This window comes from Trachypithecus francoisi, unplaced genomic scaffold, assembly GCF_009764315.1.
Source record: "Trachypithecus francoisi isolate TF-2019V2 unplaced genomic scaffold, Tfra_2.0 Lachesis_group15, whole genome shotgun sequence".
Taxonomy (NCBI): domain Eukaryota; kingdom Metazoa; phylum Chordata; class Mammalia; order Primates; family Cercopithecidae; genus Trachypithecus; species Trachypithecus francoisi.
In genome coordinates, this window is record NW_022681460.1 from 12,858,348 (window position 1) to 12,881,448 (window position 23,101).

The 23,101-nt window shown below is 39.4% G+C and overlaps 1 pseudogene; it reads left to right on the forward strand.

Moving 5' to 3' along the window:
* The first annotated feature begins 509 nt into the window (after positions 1-509).
* LOC117097977 lies at positions 510-9,146 on the forward strand (annotated as a pseudogene).
* Positions 9,147-23,101: the final 13,955 nt, after the last annotated feature.

Below are 23,101 nucleotides of genomic sequence, written 5' to 3' on the forward strand. Positions count from 1 at the left end.
TTCACCATGTTAGCCAGGATGGTCTCGATCTCCTGACCTCGTGATCCGCCCTTCTCGGCCTCCCAAAGTGCTGGGATTACAGGCTTGAGCCACCGCGCCCAGCCAAAAGATAATTTTCCATTCAACAGATAATCTGTAATCTGGTACAAGTTGGGAGGAGAGGAGACGTGGTCTGATAAACTGTCCTTCCAGTCGGTTTGCAGAAATAACTGTTAGCAGCGGAGGGAGAGGGGAAGCCAGGGAAGAGCCGGAGGCGGTCGGGAAACGAGGTGGGGCCTGGCGGGAGCATTTGGCGGAGGTGGAGTCCCCGGGCTCCGTCCAGAGGAAGTGAGGCTGGTGAGGCTGATGAGGCTGGTGAAGCTGCGTTCGCTGGGCAATCGGAGGGGACGGGAAGCACCAGAGGGCTAGTGGACTCGCCCTGCAGGTGACAGCGCCATCCGGACCAGCCCTGCCTGGCCGCAGGTGCCCTGGATGAGGCCGCCTGCGCGCCCCCAATGACTTTATAATAGATGGATAAAGTGGGAAAAATGTGGAATAACTTCACATACGGGTGTCAGAATCTCTTCCGTCATGAGGAAGGAAGCCGTAGTGAAAATGTGGACATGAACTCCAGCAGATGTTTGTCTGTCAAAGAGAAAAACATCAGCATAGGGACTCAACTCCTCAGCAACAAAGCAGTCCCTTAAGAGAAAATGTTGCCTTACAACTGGGATTAAGCCCTTCAAAGAATTCTTCAAGGAGAAATCAAAATTGTGCCACCGAAATCCCTCAAACTGTTGAAATAAGCATTGAAAAGGATAATGAGTTTGGTGTTACCCCAGGAAAAAGGCTTGCCCAAAGAGATTCCTAGGCTGGACATGCTCCATGGGGTGGAAAGAAAAAACGTTCCTGTTCTACAAAGGCCCAGAATTCATTGGAAACTAGTTCAACCATTATGGAAGACAGTGTGGCGATTCCTCAAGGATCTAGAACTAGAAGTACCATATGACCCAGCCATTCCATTACTGGGTATATACCCAAAGGATTATAAATCATGCTGCTATAAAGACACATGAACACGTATGTTTATTGCGGCACTATTCACAATAGCAAAGACTTGGAATCAACCCAAATGTCCATCAGTGACAGACTGGATTAAGAAAATGTGGCACATATACACCATGGAATACTATGCAGCCATAAAAAAAGATGAGTTTGTGTCCTTTGTAGGGACATGGATGCGGCTGGAAACCATCTGAGAATGAGAAACCATCATTCTCAGCAAACTATGGCAAGAACAGAAAACCAAACACCGCATGTTCTCACTCATAGGTGGGAACTGAACAATGAGATCACTTGGACTCCGGAAGGGGAACATCACACACCAGGGCCTATCATGAGGAGGAGGGAGGGGGGAGGGATTGCATTGGGAGTTATACCTGATATAAATGACGAGTTGATGGGTGCTGAGGAGTCGATGGTTGCAGCACACCAACATGGCACAAGTATACATATATAACAAACCTGCACGTTATGCACATGTACCCTAGAACTTAAAGCATAATAATTTTTAAAAAAATTAAAAAAAAAAAGTTTGGTGGAACTCGAAGTGGACTTCAAAGTAGAAAGAGGCGCTACAGCCTAAGTTCTGTACATGACATGGACGGTACTTCCAGCAGAACTGTAGGAAGTCACCCTCTGAGACAGAGGTTGCAAGATACTGTGGGCTTGTATTTTCCCATGAGAGCTTACGGCAAGCACTCAAAGCCTTTCCTTTCCAATAAAAAGAAAAATTCAGGCCAGGCGTGGTGGCTCATGCCTGTAATCCCAGGCTTGATCACTTGCAGTGGGTGGATCACTTGAGGTTAGGAGTTCGAGACCAGCCTGGCCAACATGGTGAAACCCCATTTCTATGGTGAAACCCCTGTCTCTACTAAAAACAGAAAAATTAGCAGGGCGTGGTGGCACATGCCTGTAATACCAGCTACTCGGGAGGCTGAGGCAGGAAAAACGCTTAAACCCACGAGGTAGAGGTTGCAGTGGGCCGAGATCGCGCCATTGCACTCCAGCCTGGGCAACAAGAGCGAAATTCTGTCTCAAAAAAGAAAAAAAGAAGATGGCCAAATAGGAGCAGCTCCAGTCTCCAACTCCCAGCGCGAGCGACACAGAAGACCGGTGATTTCTGCGTTTTCAACTGAGGTACTGGGGTCATCTCGCTAGGGAGTGCCGGACAATCGGTGCTGGTCAGCTGCTGCAGCCTGACCAGCGTGAGCTGAAGCAGGGCGAGGCATCGCCTCACCTGGAAGCGCAAGGGGGAAAGGAATCCCTTTTTCCTAGCCAGGGGAACTGAGACACACAACACCTGGAAAATCGGGTAACTCCCACCCCAATACTGCGCTTTAAGGAAACAGGCACATCAGGAGAATATATCCCACACCTGGCCGGGAGGGTCCCACGCCCACGGAGCCTCCCTCACTGCTAACACAGCCATCTGTGGCGATCTATCCGCAAGGCAGCAGCGAGGCTGGGGGAGGGGCGCCCGCCATTGCTGAGGCTTAAGTAGGTAAACAAAGCCGCTGGGAAGCTCGAACTGGGTGGAGCTCACAGCAGCTCAAGGAAGCCTGCCTGTCTCTGTAGACTCTACCTCTGCGGACAGCGCACAGCTGCAGTCCATTAGGGGAAAGAGCGGGGGCGGTGCAGACGCGAACGACTCTGTCTGACAGCTTTGGGGAGAGCCGTGGATCTCCTAACGCGGAGGTTGAGATCCGAGAACGGACAGACTGCCTGCTCAGGTGGGTCCCTGACCCCTGAGTAGCCTAGCTGGGAGACATCCCCCACTAGGGGCAGTCTGACACCCCACACCTCACAGGGTGGCGTCACCCCTGAGAGGAAACTTCCAAAGAAAGAATCAGACAGGTACACTCGCTGTTCAGCAATATTCTATCTTCGGCAACCTCTGCTGCTGATACCCAGGCAAACAGGGTCTGGAGTGGACCTCAAGCAATCTCCAACAGACCACAGACAGTCCTTCTGACTGTCAGACGGAAAACTATCAAACAGGAAGGACACCTATACCAAAACCCCATCCGTACGTCACCATCATCAAAGTCCAGAGACAGATAAAACCACAAAGATGGGGAAGAAGCAGGGCAGAAAAGCTGGAAATTCAAAAAATAAGAGCGCATCTCCCCCTGCAAAGGAGCGCAGCCCATCGCCAGCAACGGATCAAAGCTGGTCAGAGAATGACTTTGACGAGATGAGAGAAGAAGGCTTCAGTCCATCAAACCTCTCAGAGCTAAAGGAGGAATTACGTACCCAGCGCAAAGAAACTAAAAATCTTGAAAAAAAAGTGGAAGAATTGACAGCTAGATTAATTAATGCAGAGAAGATCATAAACGAAATGACAGAGATGAAAACCATGACACGAGAAATACGTGAAATGCACAAGCTTCAGTAACCGACTCGATCAACTGGAAGAAAGAGTATCAGCGATTGAGGATCAAATGAATGAAATGAAGCGAGAAGAGAAACCAAAAAAAAAAAGAAGAAAAAGAAATGAACAAAGCCTGCAAGAAGTATGGGATTATGTAAAAAGACCAAATCTACGTCTGATTGGGGTGCCGGAAAGTGAGGGGGAAAATGGAACCAAGTTGGAAAACACTCTTCAGGATATCATCCAGGAGAACTTCCCCAACCTAGTAGGGCAGGCCAACATTCAAATTCAGGAAATACAGAGAACGCCACAAAGATACTCCTCCAGAAGAGCAACTCCAAGACACATAATTGCCAGATTCACCAAAGTTGAAATGAAGGAAAAATTTAAGGGCAGCCAGAGAGAAAGGTCGGGTTACCCACAAAGGGAAGCCCATCAGAATAACAGCAGACCTCTCGGCAGAAACTCTACAAGCCAGAAGAGAGTGGGGGCCAATATTCAACGTTCTTAAAGAAAAGAATTTTCAACCCAGAATTTCATATCCAGCCAAACTAAGCTTCATCAGTGAAGGAGAAATAAAATCCTTTACAGATAAGCAAATGCTTAGAGATTTTGTCACCACCAGGCCTGCCTTACAAGAGACCCTGAAGGAAGCCCTAAACATGGAAAGGAACAAGCGGTACCAGCCATTGCAAAAACATGCCAAAATGTAAAGACCATCGAGGCTAGGAAGAAACTGCATCAACTAACGAGCAAAATAACCAGTTAATATCATAATGACAGGATCAAGTTCACACATAACAATATTAACCTTAAATGTCAATGGACTAAATGCTCCAATTAAAAGACACAGACTGGCAAACTGGATCAAGAGTCAAGACCCATCAGTCTGCTGTATTCAGGAGACCCATCTCACATGCAGAGACATACATAGGCTCAAAATAAAGGGATGGAGGAGATCTACCAAGCAAATGGAGAACAAAAAAAAGCAGGGGTTGCAATCCTAGTCTCTGATAAAACAGACTTTAAACCATCAAAGATCAAAAGAGACAAAGAAGGCCATTACATAATGGTAAAGGGATCAATTCAACAGGAAGAGCTAACTCTCCTAAATATATATGCACCCAATACAGGAGCACCCAGATTCATAAAGCAAGTCCTTAGAGACTTACAAAGAGACTTAGACTCCCATACAATAATAATGGGAGACTTCAACACTCCACTGTCAACATTAGACAGATCAACGAGACAGAAAGTTAACAAGGATATCCAGGAATTGAACTCATCTCTGCACCAAGCGGACCTAATAGACATCTATAGAACTCTCCACCCCAAATCAACAGAATATACATTCTTCTCAGCACCACATCGCACTTATTCCAAAATGACCACATAATTGGAAGTAAAGCACTCCTCAGCAAATGTACAAGAACAGAAATTATAACAAACTGTCTCTCAGACCACAGTGCAATCAAACTAGAACTCAGGACTAAGAAACTCAATCCAAACCGCTCAACTACATGGAAACTGAACAACCTGCTCCTGAATGACTACTGGGTACATAACGAAATGAAAGCAGAAATAAAGATGTTCTTTGAAACCAATGAGAACAAAGATACAACATACCAGAATCTCTGGGACACATTTAAAGCAGTGTGTAGAGGGAAATTTATAGCACTAAATGCCCACAAGAGAAAGCAGGAGAGATCTAAAATTGACACTCTAACATCACAATTAAAAGAACTAGAGAGGCAAGAGCAAACACATTCAAAAGCTAGCAGAAGGCAAGAAATAACTAAGATCAGAGCAGAACTGAAGGAGATAGAGACACAAAAAACCCTCCAAAAAATCAATGAATCCAGGAGTTGGTTTTTTGAAAAGATCAACAAAATTGACAGACCGCTAGCTAGACTAATAAAGAAGAAAAGAGAGAGGAATCAAATAGACGCAATAAAAAATGATAAAGGGGATATCACCACCGACCCCACAGAAATACAAACAACCATCAGAGAATACTATAAATGCCTCTACGCAAATCAACTAGAAAATCTAGAAGAAATGGATAATTTCCTGGACACTTACACTCTCCCAAGACTAAACAGGAAGAAGTTGAATCCCTGAATAGACCAATAGCAGGCTCTGAAATTGAGGCAACAATTAATAGCCTACTCACCAAAAAAAGTCCAGGACCAGATGGATTCACAGCTGAATTCTACCAGAGGTACAAGGAGGAGCTGGTACCATTCCTTCTGAAACTATTTCAATCAATAGAAAAAGAGGGAATCCTCCCTAACTCATTTTATGAGGCCAACATCATCCTGATACCAAAGCCTGGCAGAGACACAACAAAAAAGAGAATTTTAGACCAATATCCCTGATGAACATTGATGCAAAAATCCTCAATAAAATACTGGCAAACCGGATTCAGCAGCACATCAAAAAGCTTATCCACCATGATCAAGTGGGCTTCATCCCTGGGATGCAAGGCTGGTTCAACATTCGCAAATCAATAAATGTAATCCAGCATATAAACAGAACCAAAGACAAGAACCACATGATTATCTCAATAGATGCAGAAAGGCTTTTGACAAAATTCAACAGCCCTTTATGCTAAAAACGCTCAATAAATTTGTATTGATGGAACGTACCTCAAAAGAATAAGAGCTATTTATGACAAACCACAGCTAATATCATACTGAATGGGCAAAAACTGGAAAAATTCCCTTTGAAAACTGGCACAAGACAGGGATGCCCTCTCTCACCACTCCTATTCAACATAGTGTTGGAAGTTCTGGCTAGGGCAATCAGGCAAGAGAAAGAAATCAAGGGTATCAGTTAGGAAAAGAAGAAGTCAAATTGTCCCTGTTTGCAGATGACATGATTGTATATTTAGAAAACCCCATGTCTCAGCCCAAAATCTGCTTAAGCTGATAAGCAACTTCAGCAAAGTCTCAGGATACAAAATTAATGTGCAAAAATCACAAGCATTCTTATACACAGTAACAGACAAGCAGAGAGCCAAATCAGGAATCAACTTCCATTCACAATTGCTTCAAAGAGAATCAAATACTAGGAATCCAGCTTACAAGGGATGTCAAGGACCTCTTCAAGGAGAACTACAAACCACTGCTCAGTGAAATCAAAGAGGACACAAACAAATGGAAGAACATACCATGCTCATGGATAGGAAGAATCAATATCGTGAAAATGGCCATACTGTCCAAGGTTATTTATAGATTCAATGCCATCCCCATCAAGCTACCAATGACTTTCTTCACAGAATTGGAAAAAAACTGCTTTAAAGTTCATATGGAACCAAAAAAGAGCCCGCATTGCCAAGACAATCCTAAGTCAAAAGGACAAAGCTGGAGGCGTCACGCTACCTGACTTCAAACTATACTACAAGGCTACAGTAACCAAAACAGCATGGTACTGGTACCACAACAGAGATATAGACCAATGGAACAGAACAGAGTCCTCAGAAATAATACCACACATCTACAGCCATCTGATCTTTGACAAACCTGAGAGAAACAAGAAATGGGGAAAGGATTCCCTATTTAATAAATGGTGCTGGGAAAATGGCTAGCCATAAGTAGAAAGCTGAAACTGGATCCTTTCCTTACCCCTTATACAAAGATTAATTCAAGATGGATTAGAGACTTAAATGTTAGACCTAATACCATAAAAACCTAGAAGAAAATCTAGGTAGTACCATTCAGGACATAGGCATGGGCAAGGACTTCATGTCTAAAACACCAAAAGCAACGGCAGCAAAAGCAAAAATTGACACATGGGATCTAATTAAACTAAAGAGCTTTTGCACAGCTAAAGAAACTACCATCAGAGTGAACAGGCAACCTACAGAATGGGAAAAAATTTTTGCAACCTCATCTGACAAAGGGCTAATATCCAGAATCTACCAAGAACTCAAACAAATATACAAGAAAAAAAAACAACCCCATCAAAAAGTGGGGAAAGGATATGAACAGACATTTCTCAAAAGAAGACATCCATACAGCCAACAGACACATGAAAAAATGCTCATCATCACTTGCCATCAGAGAAATGCAAATCAAAACCACAATGAGATACCATCTCACACCAGTTAGAATGGCAATCATTAAGAAGTCAGGAAACAACAGGTGTGGAGAGGATGTGGAGAAATAGGAACACTTTTACACTGTTGTGGGATTGTAAACTAGTTCAACCATTATGGAAAACAGTATGGCGATTCCTCAAGGATCTAGAACTAGATGTACCATATGACCCAGCCTTCCCATTACTGGGTATATACCCAAAGGATTATAAATTACTCTACTACAAAGATACATGCACACGTATGTTTATTGCGGCACTATTCACAATAGCAAAGACTTGGAATCAACCCAAATGTCCATCTGTGACAGACTGGATTAAGAAAATGTGGCACATATACACCATGGAATACTATGCAGCCATCAAAAAGGATGAGTTTGCGTCCTTTGTAGGGACATGGATGCAGCTGGAAACCATCATTCTTAGCAAACTATCACAAGAAGAGAAAACCAAACACCGCATGTTCTCACTCATAGGTGGGAACTGAACAATGAGATCACATGGACTCGGGAAGGGGAACATCACACACTGGGGCCTATCATGGGGAGGGGGGAGGAGGGAGGGATTGCATTGGGGAGTTATACATGATATAAACGTCATGCACATGTACTAGAACTAGTATAATAACTTAATTAAAAAAAAAAAAAAAAGAAAAAAAAAATCATCTTTCTGAATTAATGCTTGAGAAATGCCCCTTTCCTGTTGACTCAGATTAGCCCCAAAATGGCATTTGATTAAACAGCATACAGTTCCTATATTCAACATTTTTTGATACATTTGATCCATCTTTGGTTTCTAGAAGATGACGATAGGCTTAGAGAGAGAAGGCGGCTTAATACTGAAGAAGAGGTTGATCCCCTCTCAATGCACAAATACATACGTTTGAAGCTACCGCACAGGTAAATAATCCATTATGTAAACTGGGACCAAAGTTAGCTCCTGGAATGACTGAAACGACTGGGGACAGTTCTGCAATTCCACAAGCTAATTGTAACTCGGAAGAGGATACAACCAACCTGTGTTTGCAGTCACGGAAGCAGAAGAACCTTAGGTATCTGGAGACAGCCATGCTCGTGTTAGCAGACAAGGAACTTGGAAAGTCCGCACACAGATTGATTACATACACTGTCTTGTGCCTGATTTGCTTCAAATTACGGGGAATCCCTACTACTGAGGAGGGATGGACGGTTATGAAGCAGAAGGCCATCTTGAAGTGAAACCTGAGGCCTGAAAGCACGTTTTTGCTCGGGGACTCTGCGCAAGAGGACTACCTCTTCTCTGTGAGCTTAGCGGTGGCAGCAGATCCCTGCATGCCCACATTGAGCAGTGAAATCACAACTTTAGTTCTGATGCCCACGATTCGTGTGTACTTCACTCCTCTACTGTAACAAGACTTTTAGAACACTATAAAGATCCCAGTTTGTGCATGTTTTTTGAAACATTGCTTACTATATCACTCAATGGGACTTTTAGCCTGAGGTATATCCGTGGCGCGGTAATCGGCAGGTGCACTAAGTATGATGGAATTGATGGGCTCCCTTTACCCTCAATGTTTCAGGATTTTTTAAAAGAGTCTCGTTATAAAGAAAAAGTTAGAGTTCGCTGGTTAAAATGAGAACCACTCAAGGCAAAGTAAACTCTCCTGTCCCAAAGGGTGTTCACTAGGTCCGCTTTCATGTGCATCAGAAGGTACACCTATAGAAAGCACACACAGCAGTGCTAAGTTTTTTCATACAGTATGTTAGCATAGTGTTAGCATCTGTCAGATGCGACCTGCTGTTACTTATTCAGAAGAACATGGTGCCTATTGGAACAATAGAGGATAGAGCTACAGGTGTTCAGTAAGACTGCAAGAACATTTGGCTGATTTATCTAACAGTTTGGTTTTTAACGGCTGCAGTGTTTGCGTGAGACAACTCTAGGGCATTTGCTATGAAGAATTCTATATCTTACTGAAGAACAAATCATTAATATTGGATGAGTATGTCAACAGTGTGACTAATGTTTGAAATTATTTTTTCTGAGAGTTTTTCTATGAAATTCCAAAAGTAATGATGTTTGTAGTTACTATAAATCAAGCTTTGGAAGTCAAAAAAATAAAAGAATGTCTTCCTTTTAGAAAAAAAGAATGCAATTTTCTGTCCACAAGGGCATAGTGCAGTTCACTTAGGTGTTGACATAGTTTATAATCAGGCCCCTTTCTCTTCTGAAAAAGGTACTGTTAGGTAATACAGATTTCTAAGTCATTCATAAATTTCAGACTTACAAAGTTAGTAGTAGAATTTTATTGAAAGGCCCTAGGTACTAATTTTTTAAATGAGTGCTTTGACTTAAAACAGGTGTTTGAAATAACTGCTGCAATGTAGTCTTGCATGTGGTTATTTTTCAAAGTTCATGTGCAGTCTAATTTTTGTTACATAAAAGTTGGATCTTTTCCTATGCCCAGGATGATTTTGTGAACCATGAAGTACCTGAGATTAGAAGATGCCCAAACAAGTCAGATAAGAGTAACTACAGTGGTTGCTGATGTTGATATTATTGTTGAACTGTAATTAATAATTCAGATGGCAGCATTTATCTCTTTTTTGTAAATGCTCATAGCTGAATTGCTTAAGTATAATATATAGAATTTCGGTGCAGTTAATTCTTAATGGAAAACCTGAAACCTAAATTGCAGATTTAAAAGGTACTGTACAACGATTATATCTGTAAATAACTTTACTTAGCACCTTTTTATCACTTAAAATAATGTGTACTATTATTCGAGTGAGCTCTTCTGGAAGTTATCAAACTATAGTGTTTGCTTCTTAGTAACTGAACTGAATTTACAGTTCTGTTCTAGACATTTTGCACTAAAGTAGCTGAATTCACTCTTGTATCTTTTTGTTAATGTGCTCCATACCACTGGTGAGTACTCCGTAGTTTCGTTACCTGCTGCTATCCAGAATGTTATTTTACATCCCTATGGCTATTGCCAAGGCTACAAAAAAGAAAACCTTTATTTATGGAACACTAATCCTTTGACTGCTTATGTATGTTTCTACTTTCTGCATCTTGTTATGGCTACTTTTTTATTCTAATAAAGTATGTTGAGTGTTCTCCTTGTGTATCTGCTATTTTATACATTGCAACACTTTCTCTTACAAATTGAATGGTTTGGGGTTTTTAAATAAGCATTAACTTACAATCTTTCTATAGTTAATGCAGAGTTACTGTACAGTCTAATATTGACTTATCAGAATAAGCTAACTCAATTTAATGCTCTACAGCGTATCAATCATAATCACATATATTGTGGAAGAGTGTCTACAGTTACTGCAAATTACTAAACATTTTAGGTTATAACAGAAAACTGACAGAGAAATAATAAAGCTATTGATTTCTCTGCTTATCAGGGAAAGATTGAAACTATCCAATGACATATTATAGTAAATGAGTATCTGTAACCTCCCACCACATCAGAGGTACAGTAAATGAAGTCTTATAAACTAGTAATATATATCAGTACCATTAATTGGTTTGGGGACCATCTTGATAAAAATAAATGCCCCAAATGTAGAACTTTAACCAAGGACTTGTCCATTTTAAAGTAATAATTTCTATTGTTTCTAATTAAAGTCCCTGAAGATCATATACCAAAGTGTTTGAGAACTTGATCCAAACCTACTTTAAAGCATTATGTGCCATTAAGTTGTTATGAAATAATTATATTGTTGAGTCTGTTTTCTTGAGCTTATAATGTATCTGGAAAATAAACCTCTTGAGAAAAACAAGAAATTACTGTTAACTGCTAGTTTGAAACAAATATTATATTGACCTAAACATTCAAGATAAGATGGGCAACTTACATGGGCTTTGCTAAATCAGTTCTTAGAATTGTGCTGAGGGTTAGATATATATATATATATATATATATATTTTTTTTCCTAATGAAAAGGACTTCTATGAGATGCTGACAAGATTCCCAGGACACAGACATTTGACCTTATAGAAGCTGCAACTAAAATTTTCTTTCAAGATTACCACTGATTTGACATCATAACTAGATAGATAACATTTGATTAAAAAAATGAACTAAACAAACTCTTGTATCCTTAAATACCTTGAAGAATAATTTGATCTGGTTTTCTGATAAGAGGGTAACATCTTAGGAAGAACAATCTATTCCCAGCAAGTTGTTTGATGGGATGTCCCTGCCTTATCTTCATATTTCTTCACAATAACCAGTACAGAGCCAAGTAGGCAGGAGCCATTATGAGTATACGGTGTCTTCAATCAAATCACTGTTGAGTGTGTCCTAGAAAAGAATGTATGATGTGTTATTGAATCCCAAAAGGAATACAAGACTGAAGCCTTATAGAACTTATTGTCTTATTTGGAGAACCAAGCTCACAAATATGAAATGGTAAGATGACATAAATAAAAATGTAACACCATGAAAAATTCTATATAAATTGTTTTCTAACTTTAATAACCATAAAACTGAATTAGAAAACTATCAGATGTAATTAAGTATATAAACATAATAGAAAGAGAAGAAAAACATGAGTCCTGAAACCAACAGACAGCATCCAAAGACCGGAATTGGGTAAAGTTTGCTGGTGGGGATCGTTTGCTACAAAAGTTCCGAGAGGGAAAGATTAATAGAAACTGATGTGATTTTTTTATGGAGAGATGGCATTAAAGGACCATGAGACTCTTAAAATCCAGAGGGGAAGAGACGAGTTTGGCTGGTTGAAGGAAAGCAGAAGCAATGTGCAAGAATGTGAATAAATGAAGGGCAACAGAAGAATTGCAAGATGACTAGGTTGGTGCCCTTGCCACATTGTATCTTTCATATACCCTGAGGTTCTCATAAGCAAGAGAGCGTTTGTTTGTTGTTTGACTTTTTGCTATTTTCTTCCCCTCATTACTTCCCTCTCCCCAACCCTCAGAGCTAAGGACATAGCTGTCACTCATGATTTGTCAAAATAAAAAGCACAGAAGTGACAGAGATACACGCATAACCAGGTTAAATCATTCCAGTAAATAAGAAGAGGAAAGAATGGATTAACATGCTCCTCCTCGGGCCTACCTGAAGCTTTTTTCCAGTAGCTGGTATAATATGTCATATCGAATTATCATAAGTTGTTTGCCTGTATGTCATGTTCAGCAGATGGTATATGACAGATAGTTTATATTCAACATATGTTCCTTGTGTTAATTCAAATTATTAACTGTCTTCCAAACATCTAATATAACTTAATGATATAAATTATTATTCCAGTCCTGGAGTAGAAATAAGCAAACAGATGTGGGTCAGTGAAGCTAAAAAAATGGTATTTAAAGCTAGTGGAAGTCAAATCCCCTAAAATAAGTGGCAGCACATTACAAGTCAGTACATACAAACATAGTCAAACTACAGGTAGTTTGCTTGGCTCAAAATGCTTCTACAATGCTTTCAGGTGTGGTGTACAAGCTGCCTTCCCGAAACCCCACCCCTGCCCATTGATTTACATGAGGCTTTTTAACACACTTTTATTAATTTCTTGGCCTCTTGAGGCATTTGAATTCGTGGTCTCTCTACTATAATTTGTCTTGACACTGTGAACGCAATCTATATTTTCCCTCAAGCATTTTATCAAATTTCTTTCTTTAAATTTTGGTTAATCTACTAAACTTTTAAAGATATAAGTTACATTCCTAAGTCAAAGTGATATCCACATAGATTCAAAGATACAAGAACCTGAATAATAAACATAGTGCATTTGCTTCTGTGTGTATATTAAAGCATGACTATTTGGTTACATTTATATTAAAAACTTTGTTTTGATTATATGGAACATCATAGATGTGATTTTTTTCTTATTTATTGCTCCCTAATTTTTATTGTTATTTTGTTGGTTTTAACCTTTACTGAGATATAATTTATACATGAGAAATGTACACAACATATACATTTTGATGAGAGTGGACATATGCAAGGATCCATGATACCATCACCACAATTATAGTAAGAAATAGATCCATCACCTTCAGAAATGTCCTTGTGTTCTTTTGAGGTGTTTGTTTTTTGGTGCAAACATGTAACATGAAATCTATCCTCTTAACATATTTTAAAGTGTATGATACTGTACTGTTAATTATAACAATCCTGTTATATAGCAGATCTCTAGAACTTACTCATCTTGTACAATAGAAACTTTATACCCACTGAAAAACAATTGCCCATTTCCCTCTCCAACATTATATTATCTGGGAATCACCATTCTAGTCTTTGCTTCTGTGAGTTTGACTGTTACAGACCTCAGGTAAGTGAAATCATACGGTATTTTCCTTTCTGTGACTGATTTTTCACTTAGTATAATGTCTTCTAGGCTTGTCCATGTTGTTGGAAAGAGCAGGATTTTCTCTTTTTTAAGGCAAGATAGTATTTCTTTTTATGTATAAACCACATATTATTAATTCATCTGTCAAGGAACATTTGGGTTATTTGCATATTTTGATTGTTGTAAATAATGCCACAATGAACAGGGACTGTGGATATCTCTTAGGAGACATACCATACTTAGATACCACCCGGTCTCTAAAAGGGGGCTTAATGTCACTAATCATCAGAGAAATGAAGATCAAAACCACAATGAGATATTATTTCACCCCATTAGGATGACTATTACCACGAAAACAAAGATAACAACTATTAGTGAGGATATGGAAAGATTAGAGCACTTACCACTTGATAAGAATGTAAATTCGTACAGCCACTATGAAAAAAAAGTGGTAGAATTTGAGTAGTATTCAATTGACTCACAATTAAAACAAATAACAAATATTCACAACTCTTACCACAGAACTGCATTTATAATTCATAAGTTCTTATTTCGACTTTTGTCCCTAAAATACCAAGAAAGTATTTTTTGTTGTTGTTGTTCCAGTTATAAACATGTATTGTACCACTTTAGGGGAAATGTTTACTCTTCTATAACTTTTGGGGGAGAATAAATTCATCTTTAAATATCAACTTTGATTCTGTAGCAATATTCCAAAGATTAAATGGATTAAAATCTGAAGAAATATAAGAAAGCCAAAAAAAAAAAAAAAAAAAGCATATGCACTATGCACTGACTTCTTCATCTCTTTCAGATAATTTATAGTTATTTTAAAAGTAAATGTTCCTGGTATAAAGTGAGGCTTGCCTAAAGGTTATTGATGGTAATAATAATATCTAGTGTTTCCTAATTTCTTACTAAAAATAGTTCTTGGCAGATAACTAGTGCCAACAAATGTCAGCTACTATTGTTGCATATCAGATGTTACTTAAAGAAATTTACCTGTGTTCAACTATTCCCCAGGAAAGTTCTAAATGATAGGTCTATTATTCTTATTTTATAGATGAGGACACTAATGCTCAACCTCACAAACCAGGATCTGAACCTAGGCCAGGACTCTGAACTACTCATGGACCAGATTCAAATTGAAGATTTGCAAAAAGACATAGCATTATTTTTGGTCACTGTTGTAAAGTTTATCAATACATCATGTACTTAAGGGTTATTGTTTGAGACATAAAAAAAGAACACGCTCACTCATTTTATCTAATAACTTTACATGTCCTCTGGTAACAAATGTTCCAATTATATTTAATTAAATTAGCACACTAAAGAAAGAATATTTGCTAAACTTGAATAATTGTATATAATATGCCTCCTCAGTGTGGAATTTCATTTTATTAGAATTAAAATCATGGAGATTGACCAGGCACAGTGGCTTGTGCCTCTAATTCCAGCACTTTGGGAGGCCAAGGCGAGCCAATCACTTCTGCTCATGAGTTCGAGACCAGCCTGAGCAACATGACGAGATCCTATCTCTACAAAAAATTAAAAAATTAAAAAATTAGCCAGGCATGGTGGTGGGCACCTGTAGTCCCAGCTACTCGGAAGTCTGAGGTGGGAGGATCACTTGAGCCCAGGAGGTTGAGGTTGCCATGAGTCATGATTATGCCACTGCACTTCAGCCTGGGTGACAAAGTGAGACCCTGGGTCAAAATAATAATAATAATAAAATGAGGAGATTAAATGGTCATAATTACTTCAAAAGTAAGTATTTTTCTTACAAGACACATAAAAACAGTTGTAGTTTTGCCATATCCTAATTATTTTTACTATCAAAACAAAGTATATATGTGATAAATTTATTGTTAAATGTGTGGCCAACTCTAAAATCAGTATTTTTAGCCTTGAGCTCTTTCCTGGAATTTAAAAACATGGTTTCCAATTTTCTAATGATCGGTATGATCCATTGATAAATAAACTAAGAAATTCCCTCATTTTCCTTTTGACTTCCTATTAGAGTTAATTATACACCATCTTTTTTTTAAAATCCAGGATTAAAACTTTGGTCACGGTCTTTTTGGTCTCAGAGCATTTGTTCAAGCTGTGATGTGTCTGTAGAATGTCCTTCCACCTTAATGCACCTATCAAAATTCCACCATATTTCAAGTCTCAATCCCTTCTGTCACATGGGGCCTCTTTTTCCTTAGCATCTCCATCATAGTTACTTACCCTTCTCTTACAGCAGCATAGATCAGAAGCTATGAGAATTAACTGCAGAGGGGCAATACCACTTGGGTTTATATTCTGGCTCTACCACCTACTAATCCATGTGACGTTGAGCAAGTTAATGTATCTTTGAGTCTAATTTCTCATACATAAAAAGGGAAACCTATAGTATGTATTTCATAGGAAAATTTGGATAGTTAAATTAATGAAGGTAATCCTTAAAAAGTATTTAGTATACACTAAGTGCTCCATAAAAGGTTTTATTATTCTTATTAGATTAACATTGTCATCACCATCCTTGAAAATGTGGGATGGCTTATCATATGCCATTCAAAGGTCCTAGCCCACCTAAGAATCTTTTCTTTTCATTTTCAGCAATGTTTCATGACAGAACTGCATTTGATGGTGGGTAAGTAGATGTGACTGATCAGCCATAACAGAGTAAGTAACCCTAGTGGTAGATATGAAAGTCAAATTATCTTTAGGTATTCCCTGAATAATGTTAGTTTCCAGGAACAGTAATACAAAATAAATATTTTGCAGACATGGCTATCTAATTCCTTTGTCATCCTTGTATTACCTAGCACAGTCTTTGGTATGTCGTTGGTCTCAACATATTGAGTATGTTGTATACTCAATGCAACATGAGTAAGGGCAGCAAAGTATGTCAGAAACATGACATAGTGTCATTCCAAAGGCCATAACATGGAATACATTTTGGATCATGATCTATGTCTGTATTACTTTTCTACTTGTCCCTGGGTCTCTTAATGCAAGAAACTACTAAACTCCCCTAATTATTCACATTCATTTTTATTCTTTTGCTCCTTCATTTAACTAGTATATACTGAGCATAGACTGTGTATTACAGGTTGATTCCTTAGGATCCTAAAAATATAGATGAAGTCATTGTCTGGAGCCTTTCCATGCAAAGTTTATCTGCAGCATGAGTAACACCTGGGAGTTTGTTAAAAATGCAGACTTTTAGGCCCTAACCAAGGCCCTAAACCAGGCTTCTCAAATCAGAGCTTGTAGTTTTACAAGATCACCAGGTGTTTCATGTACACATTCAATGAAACACTGGGCTGCACATAAGAATCACTTGTGTTTATAAAGATACGGACACCTACAATCAAGGCGGAGGGCTAAGTATATTGAGAGTTTAGCCAATTAAACAATTGTCTGATAATTCAAGAAGGTTTTTTAAATATGTAGATGAACTTTTGTGGAAGTATCTTTTAACTTTGCTACACAATAAATTTTAATACTCTGAAAACTATAATTCCATATCATAGCCTGTTGAGATAAACAAAGGTACTTAGATTATATGCATTTGGTTGCTTTGGGGCCATTGTTGATATATTCTGGAGAGGTTGTATCAACAAATGCTGTTTTGTTTTAAAATAAATTTCCATGAATTTTAATGGTGATAAATGCTAGATGAAAGAAAAAAAAGATATTTTTTGCCAGAAACAAAGACATTAAATCTCCCTCTACCGCAAATGATTAAATCGGTGTTGTACTTCCATCAGGAGACAGTCATTTCTGTCACTTGGAAGAATGTAGCAGGAAGCAGAAAGGACTGTTTTTGGTTTTAAGACAGGGTCTTGCTCTGTTACCCAGCCTGGAGGGCAGTGGCAGTATTTCAGCTCACTGCAACCTCTGCCTTCCAGGCTCAAGCGATCCTCCCACCTCAGCCTCCCAAGTAGCTGGGACCACAGGTGCATGCCACCACACCCATCTAATCTTTGTATTTTTTTGTAGAGATGTGGTTTTGCCATGTTGCCCAGGCTGGTCTTGAACTCCTGGACTCAAGTGATCCACCTGCCTTGGCCTCTCAAAGTGCTGGGATTACAGGCATGAGCCACCACACTCGACTCAGTAGAGTTTTATGCAAAGGGGCAGCCCCAGCTCACCAGGTGAGCCTTGCTGGGACCAAAAGCAGGTAACCTGGAATCTACAAGTTCAAAATGAAAGCCAAAGAGTTAAGAAGAGTTAAGAGGGAAGTTGAATCATGGCTAGGCCTGTGTTCAGTAAGAAACCAAGAGACACCCACCTAAAAGGAACCTCTAGGTAGAAACAAACCTTATTCAGGGTGCCCAAAGACAGAAACAGAACAGGTTGAAACAGTACCAAGTGTCAAAGACACCAGAGGCAATTTGACTTTTGGGTGCTAACCAAAAAGTCCATCTGAAGAAGAAACCTGGTACAACCCATGTGGTCCTATGGAACCGACATTTGCTTCTAATACAGCTAAGGAATTGCCGAGGCACATTATATTAATGGCAAATGTATTACAATGTGTTCTAATCAAACCTTGTTCTGATTGCTGTAATCAGTACAGTTGAAGGAAAATGTTCTCTCCTACGCCTTCTCAAGGTTTAATGATGCTCCATGACCTGCACTGGAACAAGCTTTCCAAGGCACTTCGGTGCTCAGAGATGACCATATTTTTGTGTATTTAAAATTTATGATAGGAAAGTTTCCTCAGTGTGTTTCTTATGTGGCATTTCCTGTATTAAGGGTCATGAAATAAAATCACCAATAAATTAGGGAAAACATAAAACGCCATTGGATACTGTGAAAATGGCCTGGGTCCAAGAACAGCATGCTGAAGAGCAAGCACTTTGCACTCCTTAAACCTTCCTAAGTTTTCAACACTTTTTTTTTCTGTACTTCTTTAAGGTGAACCTTTAGATATACATCATGGCAAAGCTTTCTGTCCCCTTGGGTCGCTTGATTTCCTTATTTATGTACTGATTTAAGAGCTGGCCGAAATGGGCTGACTACATGACAGGTAGAGCGCCTTTTCAACAAACTTAACGGGGACCAACACTACTACATTATACCCACGTTACATTCAGATCGAAGCCCGTTGCCCATGTGAACAGATGAGGTGTAAATGGCTTATAAAAATCTTTTTACAGACTTCATTTTCATGAAAGAACTTTTACAGACTTCATTTTCATGAAAGAACAAGTGTGGAATTGTGTATCAGCATTCCGTGTTAAGAAGACAAACATTGCTATTCCTAGATTTACACCGTCAGCTGAAACAGTTTAGCCAGTCTATTCATTGTGCCCCAGACATGCTTTTCTACTGCTTTGCCTTTTTTATGGCTTTCTCTCCATATCCAAATTGTAACTATTTGTCAAGGTCAAGTGCAAGTCCCTCTTCCTCTGGGAAGCCTTCCCAGACCACTCCCTCAATTGGAATCAATCTCTTTCTCTTTCAACATAGATAGCCTCATATACTTCATAAAGACATCAAGAGAAGTTTACCTACTATATTTACATCCATCATATTTTGTGTGGTAAATGGGATTTATAACCAGTCCCACCTAGCCCTGATAAAATGCCTGCTCTGTGAGATAAGCTACATAGCTCTACCTGTCAGAATTTAATGGAGAACATGCCCATTTCCTCTTCCTTTACACCATCCTGCCACTACTCATGGTCACGCTCAGCACTAAACAAGTATTTAATTAATACTACAAAAATAATGAAATCAGTCAACAAATGAAATGTAAATAATATATAAGTGTACTGTACCAAAAGAAAAATTTCTAAATAAAGACATGGATAAATGTGGTTAGTAGAAGTGCATGCTCAGAAGGAATCTTTCATTATGAGATTACCTCCACAATAGCACTCTTGGTTCTCTGCCTGAATAATCTACAGGACCAGAGATGCTCAAAACCAGTGCAAGTGAGGATCATGGAGGCTGGGGGTGGGGAGGGCAGGGATGGTTAAAAGTGCCTTGGGGTCCCAGATCACAGGCTTATTATATTAGAATATCCAGGGATATAAGGGGAAATTGGGAGGGTAGGAGTGAGTATTTTATCATGAACCTAAATTATATCACCAGGATCCACATATAGGTTCTGTTTCCTCTTGGGTGATTGCAAGTAGCTCCTCGCTCTCTCTCTGTTGCTGTGGCTGCAACAAGCCTCTTATCCTTATAGTATTAATCCTAGCACAAAGAATCTACCTTTGACTTCCAGAGAACATCTGAGATTCACTCTGATCAGCCTTGATATGGTTACCAAATCCTTTCTCCTAAAACCAGTCTTTATACCTCTGATAAACCTAAGTCAATTATAAAAATTAATGGGGGCATTAATTTCACTTAAACCCATTCAGCTGGGAAATTCAGAACCATGTTGTGAAAGGACAAGGGAAAATGGATGCTGGGGAGACAATTAGGAGACATCCACTTGACATGATTGTTATTTTCCCACCAGAAGGTAGGGCAGCAATGTCTTACAATCATCCATCTAAATGGTGACTTAGGGTTCTTTATTTATAAAAGATGATATAAAAATCAGCCCCAGCCTCTTTACAATCATAATAACTTAAAATTAGGTAGACTATTTTATTGACTTTGGAAAAAAAATGTAAAGCTATTTACATGCATTATCACATTTGCTTCTCACTAGCTATTAGGAAATGAAAAAATTATGCACTTCTTTCAGTAATGAGGAAACTGAGGTCTAAAAAGGTTAAATATTTGCCTAAGTTTACACCTGTGTATCGGGAAAACCTGCTCCCGATGATTACTTGGATTCTTTTCTATTTCCTAGGTGTCTGGGCTGGTTTGAGAAATAAAGGGAAAGAGCACAAGAAAGAGAAATTTAAAGCTGGGTGTCCGGGGGAGACATCATATGTCGGCAGGATCCGTGATGTTCCCTGGGCCATAAAACCAGCAAGTTTTTATTAGTGATTTTCAAAAGGGGAGGGAGTGCATGAATAGGGTGTGGGTCACAGAGATCACATACTTCACAAGGTAATAAAATATCACAAAGCAAGTGGAGGCAGGGCGAGATTGCAGGACCACCGGATGGGGCGAAATTAACATTGCTAATGAAGTTTTGGGCATGCATTGTCATTGATAACATCATATCCTCCGGAAACAGGGTTTGAGAGCAGACAAGCTGTCTGACCAAAGAATTTTCCTCGTCCCAATAAGCCTGGGAGTGCTACAGGAGACCGGGGCTTATTTAATCCCTTCGACTTCAACAATAAAAGACAGGCATGCCTTGAGGGGCCGTCTATAAACCTACCCTCAGGGCGCATTCTCTTTCTCAGGGATGTTCCTTGCTGAGAAAAAGAATTCAGTGATATGTCTCCTATTTGCTTTTGAAAGAGGAGAAATATGGCTCTGTTCCATCCGGCTCACCAGGGGCCAGAAGTCTTATCTCTGGTGTTCCCTGAACATTGCTGTTATCCTGTTCTTTCTTCAAGATGCCCAGATTTCATATTGTTCAAACACACACACTCTACAAACAATTTGTGCAGCCGACACAATCATCACAGGGTCCCGAGGCGACATTCATCCTCCTCAGCTTAAGAAGAAGATGATGGGATTAAGTGATTAAAGTAAAGACAGACATAGGAAATCACAATGGTGTTGATTGGGGAAGTGATAAGTGTCCATGAAATCTTCATAATTTATGTTCAGGGATTGCAGTAAATACAGGCATGAGAAATTATAAAAGTATTAATTTGGGGAACTAATAAATGTCCATGAAATCTTCACAATTTATGTTCTGCTGTGGCTTCAGCCGGTCCCTCCTTTCGGGGTCCCTGACTTCCCGCAACACTGTGTTTGTGCCAGGATTAGAATCCCAGTCTTCTAACTCCTACTTCAGTGAACTTTGACTTCCCACCTTATTTTTTTTTTACTGTTCACCTTAGAAAAATAAAAAATAAAACCTTTCAACCACACAATGGTATTTTTATATAAAACTGGTTTCTATAATGGCTAAGGCAAAGTAGAATATTATCTAGCATCTACCTTTCTAAGAACTTTGTGTAGCTTGAATTAATCCTTCTGCTTATATCTGAAGGGAACAGCCAGTTTAGAAAGTAAAATTTAAAAGACAGTGACTGGTCTGAATCCACACTCTATATTTTAATCTCCATGTCTCTGTTGACATGTTAAAGCTATGACAGAGAATCATATGGTGCCTTTTAGATGTCAGACAGAACCAGAGCATCATGATTCACAGCTGGCCAAGGGAAAGCTAGTAGAGGCAACAATCTAATCATGCAGTAAAATTTGTCTTCTCTTACCCACCTGACCCTTTCCTCTAATCTCTGTCCCAGCATCTGGACTTCTACGGCTCTCTGAGAAAAGCTGGTACTGACCCTGCTCCTTATTCTTTATTCTTCCCTCCCCTGCTGCCACTCATTTTTACCTCTCCTCCAGGGCCTTGGAAACAACCTAACTCCTGGTTTCACGTTCCTATTATCAACCTGGCATGGTTGCCCCCTAGATTTAATATCTGATTAGCCCTCTTATGCCAGTGCCTGGCAAAAGCTATTATTGACTGAGTTTTAATTTGGAAAATGCAAATATGCTTCACGTTCGTTTGAGACAACAGGCAACCTGCGCAGAACTCCTAAGACAAATAACAAAATCTAATTTGCATGCCGAGGCACTTGCAAATATCTAGAGATACCTTTTTGATGCTGTCTTCATACCTTGTAAACCTCTCGTGGCAATACTTGCTCAGAAACAGTAATGCATACACTCAAAGGCCTCACACTGTAGAAGCTCCTGTGCTCATTCCAGCAGAGCTTTGTTATTTCATCTATGATCCAGGATATTATGAAGCAGCTGGATGGGAGCTGTGCTTTTCATACATTATAATAAGAAAACACTAAAAAATAAAAATAAAAATAAACATTGACAGCGACTACATTTGCAGAGAGCTAAACTAGTGTCAGTGCTCAGACCAGCAATCATTCCCCTGCTGTGGCTTGCACCATCATCAGACGCATCTTGATGCTATAATCCCAACGATCTCAGGGACGGTGGAGGCCTTACTGCATGGGTTTTAGTTGTTTCCTTCAACCAAGTGCTACATGTTTCCAAATGTGAGACTGGAGTTACTCTCTTTTCAGTGTCTAGTCAATCACTAGACAGCAAAGTTACAGTCAGTGAATGAGAGAAAGTCAAAGTTAGAATGAGACAAAAAGTTAGGGAGAGAGAGAAGGAAAGAGAGAAGGGACGTCAAGAGGAGGGATGTAGAGAATTCATTGATTTCTCG